The 15,683-nt window shown below is 39.1% G+C and overlaps 1 protein-coding gene across 2 annotated transcripts in view; it reads right to left on the bottom strand.

Annotated features, from left to right (window-relative positions):
- The window catches only part of LOC126864034 (protein rhomboid), a 500,063-nt gene that overhangs the window by 473,259 nt on the left and 11,121 nt on the right, over positions 1-15,683 (bottom strand). The gene's annotated exons all lie outside the window — the stretch shown is intronic.

Here is a 15,683-nt window from a genome sequence, read left to right as displayed (position 1 = left end):
TGTTAATTCGTCTGGTCTTTGCTTCGATCTAAAATTTTCAAATAAATCATACGAATTAATACATCTATTACTCGATAACACGATTGTGGAAAAAGACGCATCGATCTCGGGAAAATCGTACACGATTCAATTCAGCAAACGCGTCACTCTGTTTGGCAAAAAGAGAGAAGCGAAAAGGTGCTGGTGCTTTCGAAATTTAAGAGCTGGAGAACATCTTTTCAACCCTTCTCACCTGGCAACCCTAATGGAGTTCAAAACATTCGATCGAACCCTCGTCACGATTTCTTTGCTCCGTTCACCGCCCACCTAGTCTGTCTGAGGATCTGTAACCAGCCAGCGTTGTATACAATGTATACAAATTCGATTCATCCAGTGTTATCGAGAAACGTATCGCAGAAACAGCATTATTCCACAGAAGATTGAAAAATCGTTCAAGTTTCCCCGGTTGGAAAGCAAATTTATTATATTACGGATCATCTTTTTCAGCCATTCGTTATAAAACATTTACCTTTGTTTAAACAAATGTACTTTTCGTTCGTAGGATAACAATATCGATTTTTTTTTTTTTTATATATATTACCGCGGTGAAAATAAAAACAAATGCAGACCGTAGTAGGTACCTATTGATATGCAAACAGGTATATTTTATTTCAGCACACGTTCGAATTATACGTCATCCACCATTCAATATTCCACTGTTTTGCAGAAACTAATTTCATATGAGTTATGGCTATCAGACTGACTGGATTTATAATTTAAGTACTGCTATTCTCACTGCGGATATTACGTAATTAAAAATAACATCTTTTTAACTAGCTACAGGTTATCCGTCTAAACGTTCGCTACAGAATATTATGGAAAATATTATGAAAAATATCTCAAAATTTTACCGATATCCCAATACGCGATATTGCAACCTAATAATATCCGATTGATTATATCGTCATTCGATATTCGATATACAATGAAATCTATTCACCGCTCGTATATACTAATTTTTGACTAAACATACATTTACAAAATAATTCAATGTACATTTTCGGATTAGTTCCAAATTTTGCGACGGTCGTGTCTCGTTATGGTGGCAATAAAATTGCAAAATCTTTTGTACGACACGTGAAATATATCTAAAAAGGAAACACCCAACAGATCTCATAAAGGATGTAACCTAACAAGCACGAAGATGGTACCCCGCTGGGGGTAGCCACCCACGTGATAATCAAACAGCCAAAAAATTCTATCAAATGTCCAAGTCGAACAAATTGTGAATGTAAACAACTAAATAAAAAAAAAAAAGAAAAAAAGACATGAAATATATGCGTTAAAGTTTGCTATGGTAAACGTTGAAATACATTCATGAACCACATCATGGGACGAGTGTACGGAACATGCCTTTGCTACTCGTGCCAGATGTTCCTCTCGATTTTGGCTACAGGAGGCAAGAACGAATTGGTCTACATTTACATTAGCATCTTCTCCACGGTTTTCGAATGTTTCACCGGGTGAATTGGCTGGGGGCGCGGGCCTCTCCTCCCCGTAGAATAAATGAAAGATACTTTAGAGAAGCGATTATCGACTTTCCCGAGCCGTTCGCGGAAGTTTCCTTTTTTAATTAGTTTACGGCCTGCTTGCGAAGTCACGCGTACTAGCCACACCGTGAATGGAAATCAGCCGATTAAACAAGCAGCCAGGCCGCGTTAATGCAATGGCTTTCGTTAAGTCGATCGGTTATTCCGTTCCACAGTTTCAGCCAGTTTTTAATTAGATTATTTAGCGCGTGTAAAAATTCGATGAAATTAATAAACCGTCTGGTAAATTGTGCCCCGAATAAAAGTAACTTCGCGCAAGTGAACTAAAATACAGATTAATCCTTTGACATGTTTTATCCATCGGATACTGTAAGATAGAAAATTGCTTTCTCATACTCATCGATCACTCTTCGATATGATTTTTATCACGATAACCGATTCTCAAATTCGTATCGTATAACATACACGATAAAAAATATTTCTCCCCCGGGCGTCGAATATTTCCAAGCGTAGAAACAATTTCGTCAGCCATCGTACGTCGTTTTGCCTTTTTTCGCCTCGGCTTACTTTTTTCTCCGAGCCTTTTTTCGATCCATCCTCGATATCTCGTTACCAACAGCAGCGAAACCACCTGGACTGCAAAGGGTTACGCGTACCAGCAGTAGCCCTTTGCGATGCTCTTTCTGCCAGTTTCTCGTCAGGATGACGGCCAAGAATTTCTGCGTTGCTCGGATGCGTGCTGTTCATTCGCGAGATAAATGTTCTCTCGTGCGATGAGAAGATTTCGAGCAAGCGATGGGAAATGTACGCGGAGTATGCGATGCAAAGTTTTTATGAAGCGAAGAATTTCAAAGATGGCAAAGGAACCGATGCTTTAAGGGCCTTTGCGTGCTACAACGCGCACAAAGGTTGTAAAAGAAGACTTTCAGTCTTTAAGGGTTGATAACGTTTGTCGTAAACAGTAGAAGATGGTTAACGATGATTCTCTGAGAAATAGCGAAATATAATTTTGCGGATTACCGCGAAGATGTGTTGGAATTTGAGGAATCGAGAATACGTACGTGTAGCGAATAATTCATCGTAAACGCGCAATTGTAGAAGTGGAAAAAACGTAGTTGGGAAGTAACTGACCGACCGACAAACGAAATAACTTCTGCCAATTTCTCCAATTATTTTTGAACACTGTAAACGAGTATTTAGGTGGATAAATGAATAAAAATGTAGAACTTTTGGAAACGACCGAGAGAGTTCACGAATTTTTATTACTCTGCGAAACAAGAAAAGATAAAAGTAATAATTGGTCTACGATACTTGTTACCCTTTCGAATATTATTTAACGAGGTGAAATGTATTTTCATCGAACGTGACATTCCCCGTAACAGTTATTACGAGTTTTCTGTCATTTTCGTTGTCATTTTCGAACGAGTTATCAAACAATGGATAGTTACTTTTTAACGACCCATGAAATAGACTACCGCGAAATTTACCAAGCAAAAACATATCGATATATTTTACCAACAAATAGAACTTTCTATTCGTTGAAATAAAATTATGAAAACTGTATTCTTCAAAAAAGGAAGAAAAAAAAATGGCGATAAAATATCGTAAATTTATGCGTCGAAGTTTCGTGTACGAGCGAGTAGAATTCTTTTACGAAGAAAAGAACAATCGATAAATGATACAATCGATTGTAAATGACTAAAATTCTTCCGCTGTATGATATATAAAGAGAAGAAAATCGTCAATGCCGTAATAACTTACAAATGACTGGAATTCTTCTCTTATTAAGGAAAAAAGAAAAGAAAAAAAGAAAGTCATGTAGCGGAGCAAATGAAGCGGAAAAGAGGATGGACGATGGATGCGTTGAATGCATAGAAAAGTTCGATAGAATCGATTTCGTAAGCAAAGAGAGGAAAAAAGCACGACGGCTGGTTTGCGGCAATATGCCAATATGGCAATAAAGCGGCCTCTTTCTTTCTTCCTCTCTCGATATAAACAGGGGTACAATGTCGGTGCAAAAGTGCCGACAGATGGGATTCTTCTCTCTTTCTTCTTTTTATCTATGCCCCCTCCCCCCCCCCCCTCTACCTACCCCCTTACTCGGAATCCTCTCGAGTACATATGAGACTCCTACAAAACCACCCACAATGTTCTCTTTCATGGAATTTCATCGTTTTTCGTTAGTTTCCCGATACACCGGGCGTGCATCCTCTTCAATTGTACCCGGAGAACAACGCAATATGCTCCTCCCCCCTGCCTCTAATATAGACATCGTTCCTCTGAATTCAAAGCATAAAAATGCTATAACGCATATCGAATCAGCATGTATGCGATATTTTTCTTCTTTTGGTTTTACTCTGTCTCGTTTCAGTGGTCCGTTTGTTTATCTGTATTATACGCCCTCTATATTTTATTTATCACGATCAGATATTCATTAACATCCTTCAGAGCGTATACATTACGTACGTTTCTGTCTTTGTTCGACTTTGATTTAATTATTCAAAACGAAATGTTTACAAGACTTGTTGTCGCCAGCTGATAAATATTTAGAAATTGAAGTTTTTACGGCATCTTTGTTCTTTTTCGCTCAGTTTGAAATATTTAGCTGTTATTCGACAACAGCATCTGTAATACAGCATCGCTCGAAGATAAAAAACAAGAGTAACCTCAAATATTTCAATATCTAGCAGGAAAATAAAGCGACAAAGGAATATTCGAATATGTATATCGAAGGTTTTTTTTTAAATTCAGAGTTATGACTATGCAAAATAAACGTTAAAATGTATGAATACCGCTAAGTGCAACGAACCAACAAGTATCGGTGTACCGTATATGCATGTTCAATGACAGGAACGAAATGATTGTCGCTGTTTTCCGCCACAGAATATCAACCGTACAAGTGGCGCAATTTTAACGGACCCGCAAGAATCTTGCTCTTCTCGATAAACTTCCATAATAGGCGTAAATAACGAAGAAAAATTCATTATAAATATGTAATGGATTTATCATATAAAACAAGCGTTATAAACACCAGTTACCGGACAGTGAAATCTCCATTATTCGATCGTAGCTATCGTATAATGGTCCGTTCGATAAATACTAAAATCTCGTTGAAGCTGATCGAAGAAACGCAAATAACAAACAGAATAGCACAGCAGTTAACCAAGCGGTTAACAGATACAACGTTAATTTTCAATAAGGTGAAAATTTACCGATAAACTAAAATTGGTAACAATCGGTAAACGGTCATTTATAAAAAAAAAAAAAAAAAAAAATGGTACAAACGAAGCGAGACGTTAAACTCGTACGATTCTCGCAAAAATGTAACCGTTCGGAGGATTTGGACGACGCGTGAGACGAAATGTTCGGATTAACCGTTCAGAAGGTGCACAAAATCTGGCTGTCACGAGGCTTAAAGACGCAAGTTCGCGAAACAGCTGTACAAGCTAGCGAATCTCGGGACAAACGGCTTGCTGGAGGAAAAAAGAGAAAATATGGAACACGAGGGAGTGGAAAATTTATTCTTCGAGCGGTTTCGTGGGCTTGATCAAAGGAAAGCGAGTGCTCGAAAGCCAGCCAACCACACCGCCAAAATTCTATCTGGCTGCCTAGTTGTTATTGAAATGGCATTCGCAGCTGTTTACTCTGTCGTGCATGCAGTTTCCCGTTGACAAAAGGGTTGTCGCGCTGGCTGACAATTTCCTCAAAAGCGAAATACCGGAAGAAAAAGAGAAGCGAAGGTTGCTACACGACATACCGTGCGCGATGAGCTATTTTCGAGACCAGCTGTCTTCGTGCGCAACTTTGTCCGCAGAACAAACACCTTCGCACGAGACTCGACTATGGAAAATGGAAGATGATGATACTTGTTGGGATCGGACGGTTAAAGCGAGACACTTAGTCTCGTGCGAGACTAGCAACGGACCATCGAAATAATTTGAAACTTGCGTGGATCGAAGATTCTCAGTGGTTGCGGATAACTTTGAAGGATATCTAAATCTCCATCGTGCGATTTTTCAGCCAATAGTCCTTTTATATCCTTAAAATGTTTTTGAACTGTATTAGAAAGACGAAAGAATCGCTATCGTATAACATGCCCAGTACCTGCTTTTCATTCTGTCGTACACACACAGAATAAGTCTAAAAGGAGGAATTTACCTGCAGAATTCAACACTGCCAGCTCTTAAACGTAACGATTCAAAAATCTCATTCCTTTGCTTATTTAGTAAAAAATATGGTCATTATCGTCAATCACTTCGGAACTAATTAACATCTTCTAACGCGTCTTGTCATTACTCCAAATTCTTTTTTCTACCATCTACATTCGAAGCTACATTTTTTACACATCCAATTAAACGCGTGGATAATCCAAGCGAAAGCGAAATGCCAGAGAAAGATACGGACAGGGAGAATCATCCATCGAAGAAACGATGATGTAGAAGCGAAACGATAGAACGCAGACAGAAGAACAAAAAGAGAGAAAGAGAGAGAGAGAGAAATAGGAGGATTTTGAAGGCAATGAAACTTTTACCGTTCCGTCGATAATTACGGGTTAACGAGGCGGCAGCAAGTACCCACTCGTTCGAACGATAATTGGTCGGTGATCGATTCGTGCCGCGAAACAACCCGTAGCCAGTTCGGTTGCAAATGCGAAATCTGCTTCGTCTGTTTCCCTCGTAACATTCGCATGGATAAAAGGCACATACTGGCGGACAAAAAGAAAAAAAGAAAGCGAAATAAAATGGTGCGTAACAGTTTCGAACACTTGCGCCAATCTTTTGTCTCGATAAATCGCTTCGGAGAAGCGACGACGATCGTTGCCGTTCGATTTTCTGTCCATTTTCTCGACTACCAGTTACGCGAGCAAAAATTTTAAAACTCATCTTCAGCGAAAATTCGATCAAACTTGTTCCGATTTTTGTTCCTTTTTTTTTTTTTTTTTCTTTTCTTTAATAAATCGTTTACATGGCCCTCTTCACGGTAACTTACTATCTGACGGTATATCAGTGGATTGACAAGTTTCAAGTTGTAGATTATGGATTGGTATTGCTGGAACAGTTTCGAAACATCGTGCAATTTCATATAAAGTCTCGTCTTAAACGACAGTCAGCTAATCTGTACTTTGCAAAATTCGCTGGTAGAAGTCCATTTATTCGTTGAATTATAACACGTAAGGATTACCAAGCAAATAACAGCCTGTTTACGGATAAAAGCTCCATATGTTCCCTAACGTTAGTGCCGGGCGTGGAGTTATAAATAAATTCGAATAAACAATCCAATTTGTGTTTTGTAAAATTCGCCGGTGAAACGCAATTCATTCGTTAAATTATAACACGTAAAGAGCGTCGAACGAATAACAGCCTGTTTACGAATAAACGCTCCATACGTTCTCTAACGTTAATACCGAACACTCCGATGTTATAAATAAATTCCAACAAAGAGTCCAGCAGATGTTACGTGTTCGGCTAACTGTATCGCCAGATTACGATATTACTCGTACAACACTCAACAATGACGAACATCTATCAACTAATCTATCAACTATCACGTAAACCAACTTATCGAGCGTGGCATCCAAAGAGCCTGGAAATATGCGAAATAAACAGCTCCAGTAGCCGTAAATCCCGCAAGATACCTGACAGGTACAGGTACTCTCGCGCCTCCGTACGTCTCAATACACACGGAGGGACGAAGAAAACGAGAAAGAGAAGGAGAGGGACGATGGTGCGCGCGTGTATATGGATTGCAGATTCCCTGCAGCGTCGAATCCTGGCTAATCCTGAAAAGCGTGCGACGAGCACGCACGGCATTCTGGCAATTCTCACGATTTCCTCGTCACCCTTAGGTCAACCGAAGCCCTCGTGCTTATACACATCCATCGGTTCCACCCTCGATCGTATCCACGTTCACGTAGTCCTAACCCTCGGCGCTCTATAGCTCAGGTGCACTATTCTCTCTCTCTCTCTCTGCCTCCCTCTCTCACCCTTTCTCCCTTCATGGTTCTACGTGTTTCTGCTAGCGGCAGCTTTATCCAGAGCGGCCGTAAGGAGCCCACAAACGACCAAAAACGACTGTAGGTAGAGATCCTTCGTGTCCCTGCCACGCAACTCCGTGAATGGTCGAGCAATTTCTGACCTCGACTTAGTTCTGTCTTTTTTCTCCCTATGCTGCTCCATTCAACGAACCGTTATAAACATAAATTTACAAACTAACCTCCGCAAATGCGATTGTCCTACCGCCACACCGGGTTTCGTCCGACACACCTATAAACCTATAATGGTCGATTCGTGATTCGGAATAAGTTAAACTGATTTGCCAGTCTAAAGAAGAGACCCCAAGTTGCTATACAGCTACTTTAACAAGGCGACAAACCAGCCCACCTCATGGTCAGGCACAATGCCCGCTGCTGGTGCCTTTACTGTCCCTCGATCACCGCCCCTAAATCTTACCTGTAACGACATTCAAATTCCATCATCTTGGAATTTTAGGTACGCAATAGCAAGAGGTTTCGTGTGTAAGAAAGTTTCTTTCGGTGGGTTTGAGAGAAAGTCTTCTACGTTCGATTGTACGGAATTTTCACGTATTTGTTCTCTTTGTGCTTTCGCGTCGCTCCGATTTTTACGTTTTTGGTGGACGACGTAAATTTCTATTGAAACTTCGTTTCTTTACCTCCACGCAAATATATATCTGTAGGAACATCGGTTTGTGAGATAGAACCGTTCATAGTATACAACGATCCTGTAATTGCTTCGAGCAGTGTGTTGCGTGTTATTACGTAAACCGTGTAAATAATCTTCACAGATGATAAATATTAAATATATTAAACAGAAGCATGTACGTTTCGTACGTATAAGTATTAACCGAACGAGCGATACTCGTTAGTACTTTCAACGAGATGTGCTAACAGTTATGCGCTTCGATCGTTCGATTGTTACATCGTTACTGCCGCGCGAACCAATTTAGTTTACAACACGAATACGTGCACACGTGCAATGAAATAATTCCAAAATACAAATTCGAAGCTGTAAATACCTGTAAACGAAGTTTCAGTCGATTTAAACATCGTTGACAATTTTACGAGCCGAACAGATGCCGATATACCATAAATGATGACAACAGGTAACGAAAACCTAATGAAACGCATCAAACGCGGTACAAATGACGTCTGTTACAGAATTGGACATTTTTCTGCGAACGAAGAAAATGCAAGAATCGTAATGGTCTCGTCGAAAATACAATTCGATAAAACGCGGTGTACGTGAGCGTGCATTTCGACGCGTTTTCCCTCCAAGATATTAAAAAACGGAATTTATTTGAAACGTTGACACCGGTTCGCGTGACACAGTAGATTCTTTTTCCCTTTTTCTTATTTCCTTTTTTCCCCTAAAAACGTAGGGTATTAAACGAACAGATTTTTAACGTCGAAATTAACGAGACGCTTTTTGAGATTCTACAATTGTTTTGTACCTTTTCTTCTTATACGTAGAAGGTTATGGAAAAGAGAATTACACAAAACACGTAGAAAAGAGCATAGCGTGATATATAAGATATTTTTAATGCTTGTAATTTAATGTTCTTTTTCTCTTTTAAATAAATTATAATAAATGATAGTAAATAAGAACAAATTTTGTAATACAATGTATCTATTATAGGTACACATTGTATATAACCAACTAAATTTGTCAATTTTCGACGTCATTAAAAAATCACGTTCCATATTCATTTTGTCTAAAGAACTCTCGATCTTACCACGGATTATACATTTCCCAGTACGACACAGTTAACGTTAGTGTTAAACGACGTTTTCGTCGTATCGTTTGACGAAATGCAGGCGTTGCTTCCGCTGAATAATTTAGGCAAACGATAACGAAAAGTACGACTTGTATCGTTGGAGAAAATTTCAGAAAATTATAAAATGTGACTCGTATTATTAATAAAATGTTTAAGAAAATCATAGGATACTATCCGTATTATTAATAGAATAAGAAGATGTTTAACAAAATTATAAGCATATTATATTACCAACATTTGGTCTGTAAATTTTCAGGCCAGTGTTTCATTCTCGATAACGCAAGGTTATCGTTTAATTCGATATAAAAGCGTTACACGTGAACGAAATTCAATCGAGGAATCGTGTAGATCGTATATAAAAGGAGGGAAACGCAAGAAAGATTAAAAGACTACAAATAGAGCGTGTCACTTGAGTGGAAGAATTATCGACTAGCCGTCGAGGATGCTGGGCTTCCATCTCGAGGTTATAAAGGAGGCCAACGAGTAGTCGGTAAGAGGGCGTAAATAGAGACACCAAACGAGGGGAGAATAGGAAAGTGGTAGCTATGGGCCGTGCCCTCCTCATCGTGAAGTTTAACGACGGTAGGCGTGGTAGAAACGAGCCGCCTTTGTCCTCCACGCCGGACCAAATTATGTCGAGCGGGCCCAAAATCACCCCATAATTGGCAAGCTGTTTGTTTTGTCACAGACCGCGCCGACAACAGATGGCCCTGTTCGGTCTTGCTTCACAGCCCTTATTACGATTTCCTATTAACGGTTCACCGGTCAAAATCGATTTCACCGTGATATCCAAGTACATTGCGAGCCAAGGAGCCGCGTTACACGCCAACGCATTTCGCGATCCCCTGAAATAAGAGCGGAACACGAGCGAAAGACGAATTTGCGATTGGGATTTCTAGAGTTTTACACGTCGATATACTTTAGGTATTTCTCATGTTAGATAGAGTTTGTTGAGAATTGTGGATCTTAATTGTCGAAATAAAAGTAAAGGAACACTAAGGTTACTCTTAGAATTCATATTAAAATAGTTTTAGATTTATTTAATAAAGGATTCCCAGGATCTTCGTCGATATACATTTGCACGCGTCTCGGCACTCTCTTTGTCTCGCCATCTTCCATACCTTCGAAGATGGTATCCCACTGGGGGTAGCCATGTTATATTATTATACCACTAAGCTATAATATTTTACCAAATGTCCTACTGGACAAATTGTAAAATGTAAATAAATAAATAAAAGAAAAAAATCTTCCATACCACACTACCAACGGGACAGTTACATTCATCTGTTTATCGAGACGCCGCGCACACACATACTTCCGCACACTCACATTCACATACGTGTGTCACTACTCCGCGGCCAAACTAGCCTAGCACGCAAAATTATACGTATCTCAATAGAGTTTACAGATTATCTTACGACAACTTCTCACGCTTTTCGTGATCCGTTCAACAGCTGATAATATCTGGCGTGTTGGTATTCGATAGCTGGTAATCAGATCGCCGCTGTTAATGGATTTATGGAAAACTCGAAAGGTGTAAGAATGCACAGAAGATGCATATAATATATCAAATTATGTGAAATATCGGTTCTATTGATAAAAATATCAGTTTGTCTGCTCGTAGCGATCTAATTTTAGATATATTTAGATATGGTACGTGAAGATAGCTACGTAGTGGCGTTAGTTGCCGGTTTGTTTGCATATTCTGTTGCTAAAAATTGGTTGCATATTAAGTTGCTAAAGGCGCATGAATTCAGTTTGCACGAGTACGATGATCTGACGAATGTTAACGCGTGACGTACGTAGTCGAGAGGATGTGCGGATCATTGAATGGCGAAGAGAACAATAAATTTCAATTTTAAAGCAATTGACGAAAGAGGAAATTTTATACGAGTCAAATTGAACTATGTATTATGTACATTATACACAATGCAATGGTAATCGAACACCTGTGGAATTGCGAAACAGAAGCGATTCTAAGGTCAGGTGTAAATATAACGTGGAAAAAAATGAAAATCGCTGGAGGATCTCTCGTGGCCTTCGCCAGTGGGCGACACTGTACAGCCCTCGAAGTTTGTATCAACCACCCATCAGGTGGCAGCACCTGTCGATCCGCTCGACCCGATTGATTAAAAACTGACAAACTCATTTTTATATTACACATTTTTGGAATTAGCGACGTACGAAAGAGATATACAAAATACCAGAGATAAAAATCGATTTCATCAAGTTATGCTCCATATAAATCATTTTCAATACAAGACACAATGCTCCCAATTAATAACGCACTTAAAACCAAAGTTGTTTCTGCTAGCAAATTTATTCATACTAAGTTTAACCAATTACACATTAAGTACCAATATTAGTTGCAAGTTAAAAAATAGACATTGGTCGAAATTTCGTATCAAGAAGATGAAACAAATTTTTGGATAAACGAATTAAATAACCTTACTCGAGGCTATACATTCCTTCGAATTTTATCAGGAGAAGATAGATTTTATTGAAAAAGAATGAAATTAGCTTTCGAATCTCCCAAATCACATGTCTATGAAGGAAATACGTACGTTGGACAACCTTCGTGTACAATTTTTTATTCGACATATAATTTGTAACGATTAACGCTATATAATGCGGATTTCTCTTTGTACGTGTGAAGATATTAATTTTATTTTGTACAATTATAAAAAAAAAGAGATTCAATATCCCTCGATATCCTTATAGGAAATGAGAAGAGCGTTCGACAGGTTAAATTACTTCAATGTGTTATTCGATATAACGTGTCTAGCCTCTGACAGCAAGTTCCAGGAGCGAAATAGGTGAAAAGGAGTCGACGAACGACGGGTATCGATCTTGGAAAAGGTGGAGCAACAAGAATTATTGAACGATACACCCAACCGTAATTAAGCAAGCGTCCTGTCTACCTTGTACAATCTACCTTGACGAGGACTGTGTCACAGGATCGTGAGACCGAGATAATATTCCAACGACGTCTCGTCCTGCCGGCTCTTCCACGTTATTTAGTTGCCTCACAAATAACTCGGCGATGCGCATATGACGCGTGTAAATTGTAGAAAAAAAAAAGAACGTAACTATCGCCCGAAGCGAGAACTGAAACGATAAAATAAAGACGAAACACGATTTCACGGGATTTTATTAATTTTCATCCGACAAGATGAAAACTATGGTAAAACGTGAAAAATATTAATCGATGTTCGTGATATTACGTATGTAAAGTATAATATCCAGTAACGTAGTTTCATTAACTTTTTGCTGAGAATTTGCAAGTAACTTGATATTATAGTAATAGTTTAAAGGCACCGAATATTTCAAAGCTTCGCTACTTGAATTTATTATACGAATACGTGATCGCAACGAGTCCTAGCGCCTGTAATTTATGCATATAAATTGCAACCAACGATTTACTACGCGAGATTGGTCGTCAAATTAATTTTAAAGAAATACCGCGATAAATACCGCCGGCTAATAATTGGAAGATAACGCAAGAAATCCTACACCGTAATAAAATCTCTGCTTAAAATTATTTTACCTTAAACTCATCCTTGTAAAATTCCCTTCTTATCTCCACCATTTCGAACTTCCAAACAATTTGCAGATTATATTTCAATCTAACACTTTATCGTACTTTTTCGCAATTTATCTTGTATGACACGGTAACCATCAAAGACACCGCTAACAGATAAAACCATTTAACCGTAGGACGGCTAATCCTAACGAAACAAAATTGATGACCATTCCTATAAACAAGAAAAAGCGGAGAGGTGGGGGAGGGGTGGGAAGGAAAAAGGAATACAAGAACAAGGAGGAACGGCGAGAACGAAGAACGTTATCTTATCGAGTGGCTCTCGTCCCGAGAACTGGTATGCGACTCGGCAGATCGATGTTCTCTATCTTAAACGTTTCTACGATTGGGCATATTTTGTTTCGACTGTCCCCTAATTAGAAGTCGTCTGGACTTTTAAGTCAGGCCAAATGAAGTTCGAGCGAGGCCGATCGTGAGGTACGATAGGATGAAAACGAAGGAAACGTAACGATGACCAAGATACCTTTTTCTTAATTTCACGGTCCATTCGACCGCTAGAGAATACACGCGAGAGTCGAAGAACGCCTTCTTCCATCCTTTTTACAGGTTGCTTCAGAATGTTCGTGCCAAACTTTGCCAGCATTCGTTCAAACAAACACGAATAATTCTATTTGATTGCGTTGATTCTAGTTGATGGACACAATGGTGGTGGAACGATTAAAATAACATTCTCTTCAATTTCGCTACGCTCCTCTGTTATTCCTTTCGATTCTATCGTACGTGCTATTAACTCTTCCGTCGTATTCGTCATTTGGTTCCGAATTTTACCTCGGGTTTTAAACGATCTTTTCCGGCTTCTGCATCTAAATCATTTCTTTCTTCAACGAGATCAGAGAATTCTGGAAACCGGCGTACGATCGTTGATTCATCGCGCGTGTCTGTTATCCTATAGTGGCTCTTACAATTTCGTAAAAATCATTCTCAAAAATTTCTGCATCATAGTCTCAGGTATATAAACAGAAAATTCCAATCGATCAATCGCTCGCTTGAATATCGATTCGACCGGTTATCTTCTCAGTCATAGTCATAAAATCAGAAGGTGTTGTAATATTTAAACGTACTGATAAAAAGTCTAACAACTCGAAAATTAGTGACATTTTCGCTTGGTTTCACAGGTGCTACATGCTCCTTTGGCATCGAGTTTCTGGAAGAACCTGTACACGCGCTGGAGTCGCCTGAAAGTCTGGGTGGTGCGACCACCGGATCCTCGTGAAAAACAGAGACGAGGCGACGAGTCAATGACCATGAAATTTTCGATCCACATAGATAGCATCGTGTATTTAAAAATGCTTTTAACAGAACTCCGTCAGCCGATTGTCCCTAATAGGGGAACCTTGTCCTTGCCTCCGCTTGGCGTGGTTCACGTTCGCTAACCGGCTATATACGAAACTAACCGGACAATTAGTTAGCCGATCGTGACAAATCTACGGGCTGGAAATCGTAAAGTTTCAAGACTTTCGCTCGACTCGCGGGCCAACGAAATATCGCTGCAACTTTGCCTCGCCCCAGTAAATAACTTGCGACGACGTATTTAGTGGGCCGCTTTGATATTCGTTCGCGAGAACACGGAAATTGCGTACAACAGAGGATTTTCACTTGCAAATTTCTTTAAGAATTCGTTAACTAGTTCTACCCGGCTATGGCCGACTTTAAATTTCCATTCTCGGCAGAAAAGTAGATTTTCCCGCGCAATTATGAAACGAGCAAATCTCTCGAAACTGCAATGCACGTAATCTGTTCCTCTCGTTTTGTATAACATGCCATTGGTCGATGATTTTTTGTGTTACAAGCGTAACAGGCAAACGTGTCTTACATAGGAGAATAAGAATAGATTAATAAATCATTTAGAAATATCACGGAATGTATGAAACATCGAAATGGAGTTGATCACAACGATATCTCGTTACCCGAATATTTCATACCTGGTTTTAATTATTTCACTTTATTCTTGAAGCAAGCTACAGAGTAGATTAGTAAATATTCCTTAAAAATGGACTTCTAGCTATTTTTCTCGCCACTAAAATACATAATTACAGACAAAGTAGCAGAAGTAGAACTCCATTTATTCGAGCTTGGGAGACAGAAAGTCTATATACAGTGGCGGATAGAAGAAAGTTTCAAATTGATACACTATGAATCTCGGTAAATCGTGTGCTATAAGTTCTTGATCATATCGGCGACAGTCGTCTACTCTGCGTTTTATATTATTTTTATTCGTTGATCTTATCAAACATAAATTCATATTGTAAAATTATATTGTCCATTTACGCTTCGTATTTTATAAACTTTATTTTGTCCGCCACTGTACATAATCGAAACTCTATTGCCTATTTACGTAACAGAAACTCACATCCGGATAAGCGAACTGAAATGGCAAAATTTAATCGGACAGATTCATCGTTAATTAACATCCACCCTTGTTTTTCAATGGGGCGTTCCATTTCAACGGTATGAAATTTTCGTAGTCGTACGAAACGATACGTAGTTTAATATACCTGGACACTAATGATACTAATTAACCAGCGCGTATACATTTATGCAAACGCTAGAATCCTGTGCCAATGTTTTTTGCGCAGCCACTGTAAATCTGCTTCTAGCGTACGTTAAATATCCAACGACGCTTAAATACTCGTATCCGAAAAGCGACAAAACCTAAAGGCAAACACGGAACCGAAACCGCGCTCGAAACCTAACATCTAAACAGCATAAACAGTATCATGGTTAAATAACGGAGGAGCGTGGCACGAATCGACCAGTCAATC

This window comes from Bombus huntii, chromosome 3 (genome assembly GCF_024542735.1).
Source record: "Bombus huntii isolate Logan2020A chromosome 3, iyBomHunt1.1, whole genome shotgun sequence".
NCBI lineage: Eukaryota > Metazoa > Arthropoda > Insecta > Hymenoptera > Apidae > Bombus > Bombus huntii.
The sequence above is the reverse complement of the archived record's forward strand: the minus strand, read 5'-3'. Positions and strand labels throughout refer to the sequence as shown.